General features: G+C 45.3%; 1 protein-coding gene across 1 annotated transcript in view; it reads right to left on the reverse strand.

The window, feature by feature from the left end:
- MSS51 (MSS51 mitochondrial translational activator) overlaps window positions 1-2,243 on the reverse strand; it is a 436,315-nt gene extending 434,072 nt beyond the window's left edge. Inside the window, exon 1 of the mRNA XM_078664282.1 lies at window positions 1,844-2,243. The gene's annotated coding sequence lies outside the window, so the exon portion shown is untranslated. The remainder of the gene's footprint in view (window positions 1-1,843) is intronic.
- Between the last annotated feature and the right edge of the window lie 6,143 nt (window positions 2,244-8,386).

Consider the following 8,386-nt stretch of genomic DNA (forward strand, 5'->3'; position numbering starts at 1 on the left):
CTTTCCATGCTGAAGCTGAGCCTGAGTGAATCTTGTTCTGTCGATGCCCATGGGGGGGGGGGGGGGGCGTTTGTACATGAGTATGTACGGCTTACGCCCAGGCTGTGCCTGTTTTGAGAGAATGTTGCAGTTGGTGATCATGCGGGGAGGGTGACATATGGGAGCGTAAGACTGTGTTTTCCTGCGTGTGTAAAATGAAGAATGTTTTGTCTTTCACAGGGCCTGTCCATCATACTTTCTGTGTATTACAGGTACGTCACGTATCATAATTACAATAAAAGTCGAAAAGTACCATGTCAAGGTTTTTTAGCGCTTTCCTTCAATACAGAACAGCATTTAAAGACATAGAGAGCTGGCACACGGCGATGTCCCACAACTGCATGCACCACCCAGCGCCTCGACGGCAGAAGAGTATGCCATTTTTATACAGCGGGATCCATGCTCTCATTTTAAGATCCAAAGCTGCCGCTGTTGGGGTGACTGCTCCGCTATAGCAGGGCTACGTAAAATAAGGTGATCCGCATCCGGGAGTGCAATACTGGAGTACTGAAGGTCAAAATGCTCAGTGCATCAATGACTTACTGTGGGAAACTTGCAAATTAAGGGGCTAATAACATCACCCTTCGGCTTTGTGAAAATGACAAAATACTTGCAATCGAGTTGAGAGTATTAACACTTGCTTACAACCCCTCGAATTGCATATCTGTTTTAATGAGTCCTGTATACATGTGATTCTGTTTTAGAAGAGACGGGAATGTGGTCTTAGACTCCTGCAACCGTGAAGCCTGGTGTTAGAATCAGACATAACCAACTAAACTAACTGTGTCATCCTTGGCAAACAATGCGCTTAGAAACCCGGTAACGTCCGTGCAAGGAGCTATATGCAAAGAAAACAGAGAGGATACAATGCATACTTCCTGTTTTATTTGCTATACATTATATAAATCGCCAAAAGTGGACCGGCAGGGAGTGGACGGTGCGCGTAGCAAAATAGTTGAACGCGAAGTAGCAACACAGGGCCCCTGTCAGGCTAAGAACGTGATGAGGAATATATATATATATATAAGACGGGAGAATGAAAACTCTATCAACTGTCAGGAGAGACACAATAAACACTCACAGTGATGGAGGGGTTAACTTCATTTTGTAGGTTTCGGATTGCGAGCAACCTCAGAGCTTTTGAAGGATGGATCGTCAGGGTGTAGCACGTAACCATCTTTCCTTTGATTTCACCTCCTCTATATAGATGCAATTACCATGGTAAGGCCTATACACAACTACTATACAATAAAAAAGAATAGTGGACCAATTATTACACCTGGTGCGTACACAGGGCTCTGCAGACACCGCGGTGCAGACTCCCCCCCCCCCCCAATCCCTTCAGCCTCATCATATTCTGGGGTATCATTTTGCATCACGCACTCTATTGCACTAACATCACAACGCTAAAAATGAAAGGTTCTTCACAAGAGGTCGCCGGATAAAACTGAGCAGTAAAAAATAGGACACTCAAAGTTGATACCATGCAAAATAAATTAGGTTTCAGTGACGTTTTAGAAAGTATGCACGACAAATGGAATTATGTTTTTTTTAAAAGGAGTACTATCATTACTCAGTTCAGCAATACTGATATTTAAGGTGGGCGAATGAAATTCAGAGTCAGCCGTGACTGCATGTCCCGCAACTCACAGTCGACACGCATTATTTCTTTTTACGATGCCCTTGTGATAGTCAATCGATCACGAGTTTTAGTTCAGTGTCCACCTCTTGGAAACATGAATAGAAGAAAACAACACGAACAGAAAGATTAAAAAAAATATAAGTGAACAACAATATTTCTTACCGGAAATATTGAACCGTGTGCCCTTTTGTCCCGGTGGGTGTCCAAAAACACACCAGCTCTCGACACCCTGAGGACTTCTCAAGTGAAGGCGCTGATCATGTTCTCAACCTTTCAAAATAAACACCCACCCGCCCTTCTCTTCCCGGTCGGACCCGGTTTCAGTTCCAGGCGCTACCCGAGGGACTCTCTCAGATTCCGTGGTTCCTGGCTTCTCAGAAGTCGAGGTGGCAAGCTCCCAGCGGGGGTCAAGTGTCAATCTGTCAGAGTGCCATCTGTCCACCCATGAGCACAGCAGGGCGGCGGCAACGCCCGCTCCAGAGAGGCGGGTCGGTATTGATGCCCCACAGGCCAGGCGTGGGCCCGGAGATGTGCGCTTCAGAGGCCCGGAGTCACCGAGGCAGCCTGGGCCTGTCCTACGGGGGGCTGCCAGCTCAGGGGAGATATTAATACCGTCCTGGCCTCCGTCCAGGCGCGAAATCGAAGGAGGAGTCCGGGAGGGGCGGAGGGGAACGAAGTTGACATATTGATGAAAAGGTCAGGGAAAATATGTAACAGAGTATGTAATAAACTCTATAATACACAGACCCGCAATCTCAGTACAAAAAGCTGCCCTGTGGTACATACTGGAGTGTTAAGTGCCACATACCACAACGGCAGAGACTCTCTTTTTTTTTAATCACATTATAGGTTTCTGATGGAGGCCATTACCCTAGGGAATGCAGCTTCATTAATATGTTCAACCATATGGTTTAAGGTAGGAGGCGTGTGGTGAGACCTGTGAGTAAGTGTCTGATGAGTGTAAATAACCAAGTACAGTAGGCCTTACTGTTTCTAATTCGTTAGTGTCGCAGATATCACTGAAATAATTGACCCCCTCTTGGTTAGAAACGGGCAAACGGTAAGCAGATGATTTGGAAGCACAATTTTGTGCTGTTAAGTTCCAGAATTGCCTCGTATTTCTGGAAACAACAGCAGCTTTACTCAAGTCTATCCATCGCTGGTTAGTACAGATGAAGTAGTACATGCAGGACTCTAACAACTCAATTACATTACATTTTGTATTAAGGCATCTCTCTCTCTCTCTCTTCCCCCCCCCAAGTAGGTGGTTATAGTTAGGACCTACTTTCAATAGGAAAAGCATTTTTTGACGTGGCTATAACTTTAGCGTCATTTGCCCATTCTGCATGAATTTTTGCCAAAAAAGTGTCACAGTGGGTATTATCGATTGGGAATGTTTGGGGGTTATTTGTGCAAGTGGGGACCGAGAATTTGGGACGCAAAATAAGGTTGCATTTGTAATGTTAATTCCCATAGGAACCTTTAGTTTCCTACACAGCTGAATGAACTTACACCAAATTAGGCAGGAAAGTAGATGTCGCTTTAAGGAAGTGCCTCTGCTTATGTGGTGTAAATCCGATCAGTAGTTTTTGAGAAATGTAAGTTTAAAATTATAGGGATATTTCTGGCTGCAGATATTTCGCAGTGGTTTCGCGATGAATCCCGAATGCACGTGCCAAGTAGAATGCTGTGATTGGCTGGACGCAAACTGAATTGAAAGTTGCGGCCGCCAATTTATCTATACGTTATGGTTCCTAGGCTGAAAATCTGTGTGAAAGCCCACTTAAGGGGTCAGGGTGGAGATACTCTGACCCCATGGTTGAGAAATCGAGGTGTTAGTGACACAAGTTATGTGTCCAAAATTGATTTTTTAAATCACACGCGATATTTGCGATGAAGCCGCGATCGCCAGTGCGGCCCCCCATACTATCACTTGGACATCACGACTATCAACGTTGTTAAGAATATTGGTGGAACTATAAAAAAAAATGATCAGTGAATCATTACTACACATTGTTATAGAGATATTGAGATTCTGCTAAACGTTTTTATAGAGTTTTTTATATAGAGAGTTATCTACTGTGATGGTTAGAATTAATTATATAGTTATAATTTTTGGATGTGGTGGTGGCTATTGAATTCCTGGTTTTGCTTCCTGCTTTCATGAAGGAACTGCAGGGATCAAAATTACTGACGTCATTGCGATATCCAGACCCACAGTGAAAACAGAAAATAGGTTTTAGAAATACACAAAAAAAACATGACTTTAGAGAATACTGTAATAAACCCCTTGTGTGTAAAATACTGTAATATGTGTTTTACACTTTATGGAAAAGGCGTGATCGTCGTGGTTAACAACATCCTCGCGATGTCCTGTGTAACAGCAAAAACGGAAAATAGGTCTGAAAGATGGTATTTAAAGAAACTTAGTACAAAACTATGAGGTTAAACATGCTTTGAAAGAAGTATGCACATAGTAATTTGTGTAGTAGGGCAATCTTCTAAATTGATTTTTTTACACATTATTTTTGGATGAGTTGGTGATCATTGAATGTCTGCTTTTGTTTTCCTTTTTCATGACGTGTCTGGTGGAATTGAGATTACCAACGTCATTGTGGTCTCTGGACTCACCACAAGAAGATAAAATAGGTTTTACAGATGGTTTTTATAGAAACTCTCTGAAAAAACATGACTTCAGAGAATACTGTAATAAACCCTTAGTGTGTAAAATACTATAATATGTGTGAATATATGTGCTTTACACTTTATGGGAAAGGTGCAATCGTCACAGTTAACGACGTCCTTGCGATGTCCTGAATAACTGCGAAAACTGAAAATAGGTCTGAAAGATGGTGTGTATAGAAACTTAGTAGAAAAATCTGAGTTTGAAAGAAGTATGTATATAGTATTAGGCAATGGTCAGAATGGATTTTTTTACATATTTTTTGGGGATGAGTTGGTGGTCATTGAATGTCTGCTTTTGTTTTCCATGTCAGTGACGTGTCTGCGGGGATTGCGATGTGATCACAAAAATCCCCAAAAACAAAAGGAACAAAAACCTTTAGAAAAAAACAACATAATATTTCGAGTACTAGGGTGGCTCTGACAAGAGCCATTGTGCTGGTTGTGTGTATATGGCTGCTATACATAAGACCGGATGCAGCTTTTCAGGTTACTTAGAAACACCCAGGTGCCTTCATCTATAAAAGTGAACTCCATCATTTCTATAAATTTCATGCATGTCATAATGCAGATTGTTGGTATAGATACAGCTCATGCGATGGTCTCTGAGGAATTCAGAAACAGTTTTATTAACATGCTTCCTGGCTTTGTCAATCTGTGTACAGAATGAATCCGACCACTTCTGTTAGACTTGGCATCTTTTGGCATGTTTCCCCTGAGTTTTTTGCTTTCTGACCTCCAGGTTCTGACTGTTTGTGCTGGATTAGTGTTTCTGCACACTTTTCTCACTGCTAATCAGTGGTAAAGTGCAATTGCTCCTGTGGTAAAATGTGTTATGGATTGGTGTTCCCATGATTGGCCTGTTTGATTTATGTGTCAGTCCCTAGTAAAGTGCACTGCGTGTGCCAGGGTCTGTGAATCAAATGCCGTTGGTGGGCTGCAGCACAGGATTGTGCAACCCACACGAGCAGCCCGTAAAAGGTAACTCAGACCCACCATTGCGGAGTCTGCGCGCAGTTTGTAACTGCCATGTAGACTTGGACAGGGCACATACTTGCCAGTCCCTCACCTTCCATTTTCTTACATGTCAGCCACCCCTAAGGTAGGCCCAAGGTACCCCTGTGGGCCGGGTGAAGTGTATGTGAAAGGTAGGACACGCCCTGGTGTGTGTGGAATGTCCTGATAGTGAACTATGGCCAATTTTGTTTTTCGCTAATGCAAGGCTACCTATTCCCCATTGGACAGAATGGGGAGTTTGTTTATAATATCTTATCAACATAACTGGCCCGGGGAACTAGGTAGGAAAATAAAGTTTAGTATGCCTGAAATCAGAATCTAAAGATGCATCTTTCAGTGTAGGTGATTTTTACATTCTGTGTTTGAAAATACTACTTTTATTTTCTTGCTCAGTCATCCTGTGTGCCTCTGTTGGAATGCGGATTGCCTGTCTGGGTTTTGGATGACAGAAGGCTGGGGAGCAGGAGTAGCTCCAGATAGTCTAGGTGGGTCAGGAAAGGGCTGAATAGACCTGGGCTGCAATTGGGGAAGGGGGAGGAGATTTCCTTGCACCTCAAAGGGCCTGGTCTGCCTCTGACCATGCCATCTCCACCTCCTGCCAGGAAGTCACACCAGAGAAGGCAGAATTGGTTCTGGCTGGACACAGACACTCCCTGCCTAACAGATAAAAGGATTTTGGGATATAAATATTGGGGCCTAGACCCCTGACTTTTAGAACTCTTTTGGACCAAGAAGGCTGCCAAGAAGAAGAGCTGGAGAAGCTGTGAGGAGGAGCAACCACTTTGCTGTGTGCTTTGCTGTGTTGGCCTGCAGTAGTTGCTTCTGTCTTGGACAGTGAAAGGACTGGACTGGACTTTCTGCAATATTACTTTTGTGAGTTTCTCCAAGGGCTTGCGGTAGAGCTTGCCCCCTGTTCAAGAAGTCTCAGGAACAGCAAAGACCTCAAGCTCTTCTTCCCTCAACACTGGGTATTGTGTGTTTTGTGCTGAAACAGAGGAAAAAGCAACCCGATGCAGTCTACAATGCCGCTGCTGACTACGTGTCCTGAAGACACAGCAGAGGGCACCACCGCAACACTGCACCGTGACCCTGGTCTCACGATGACGCCTGCTGACACCGCCAACGAGCCGTTGCTCGCACCTCAACCTGTGGGCACCGCACTCCGCACCGCCTAGCTTTACGACGACACCTTGGTATCCCCGACGACGACGCTCCACGCCAAAATCTACGCCGCTGCTTGCACCGTGGTTTGAGGGCACTGCTCATAAAGTTACACAACGCACTGCCCTCATCCCGCAACCTTGGCCTACCGACCCCGGCACCATCGACTCCAGTTTGTCAGCCGTCGACAGCGCTTATGCCACAACGATGACGCTGCTTGCACCGTGACCTGCCAACACCGTGGCGAGCATCGCCTTCTCCTCGCACCGCAACTCTGGTCTCACCGATGACGTCATCTAAGGCCGCCACCAAGCCGCTGCTTGCACCGTGACCTGAGGGCACCACACCCCACACCGCTTCACTTCGCACCGCAGCACCCGACACCTGCCGACTCCAGCACTCCTGACTTCAATGGAGGGGAGTTCGACCTGCAACGCGTGTGACTTCAAGGGCCCGACGACTCCTGCACCGACCTCCGGAACCAACGCCTGCAGACGCCATGCTTTCAGAAGCTCAACGAGAGTTCGCTGACGCCTTGCATTTCTAAAAGGTACTGTTTGCGGGTCTTCCCGACACCGTAGCTGGCCCACAACACCACGGTCAGCCAGAACTGTTTGGATTTGTTTGCTTACGACGCCGTGATAGCCCCGGACGGAGCTATTGATATCAAGGAACTATTTTTCAAGCATATTTTGATAATTGGAGATTTTTAAGTACTGTAATGTAGATTTTGATAGTCTTTGGTCCTGTCTCAAATATATAAAAATATTGGATATTTTTCCAAACTGGTGTGGTGCCCTTTTGTAGTGCTTACACTGTATTACTGTTGGTTATGTGCAAATGCTTTACACACTGCCTTTAAGATAAGCCTGACCACTCATGCCAAGCTACCAAGGGGATGAGCAGGGGTTATTTTAGGAGTGTAACTCCCTTATCCTGACTAGAGTGGTGGTTTCTGCCCAACTGTGCCATAGCCGACCAATAATCCATTTCTAACATTGGGTGTCAGCAGTGAGGATAGGACTTGCGTTTGCACTTGACTTACTGTGATTGGTGTGCACGACTACCATATCGCAGACCATTATGTACCACATACTGGTTCTTCTTCTTTTTAGCCTATTTTTGATCTTGCCAGTTTGAACTTGCTACTTCATTATGCCTGAATCAAGAGCGTCATCTGTTGCATCCATGGAAATTGCGTATGAGGAGGATAGGTTGGAATCCTACAATGGTAGAGAATTGAAATCAATTTGCAAAAACCTATAAGTCCAAGTCAGAGGCCTCACTAGGAAGGAGGAGCTACAAAAGGCGCTGAGGGCCTGGGTAGCAGCCAGACATTCCAGCAAGCAGTCTGGTGATCTCAGTGGAGAGGTGGAGGAGCCTACTCCCAGGGTAGATGTGCTTTGGGAGGGGGGAACCCTCCAGTCCAGGCAGCAGTGGCCTGTCCCCAGAGGAGCTGGAGGACAGACAGGAAGAAATGAAGTTTGAGTTGGAGAAACTCAGGATAAAAAGTGATAGGGAAGAAAAAGGAATAGCTATGGAGGAAAGGAAGATGATCTTAGATCATGAGCAAAGTCTTAAGGAGCTAGAGCTAAGGAATAGAGCCAGCTCAGATGGTGGCAGCAACTCGTCAAGACAGGCTGACAGATTTATGCACATCCCTAAGGATGTAGGCAAGGAATTCAAGAAGGGGGATGACATACAAAGGTGGTTTCAGGGTTAAGAGGCAGTGATACACATGAATGGGGTCCCTGAGGAGAATTGGGGAGCAGGATTGTGGCCTCCATTTCCAGAAGAAACAAGGGATACTTTAGTAGCTTTGGGTTAGAAGTATAACCTCACCTA

Source organism: Lissotriton helveticus, chromosome 10 (genome assembly GCF_964261635.1).
Source record: "Lissotriton helveticus chromosome 10, aLisHel1.1, whole genome shotgun sequence".
NCBI lineage: Eukaryota > Metazoa > Chordata > Amphibia > Caudata > Salamandridae > Lissotriton > Lissotriton helveticus.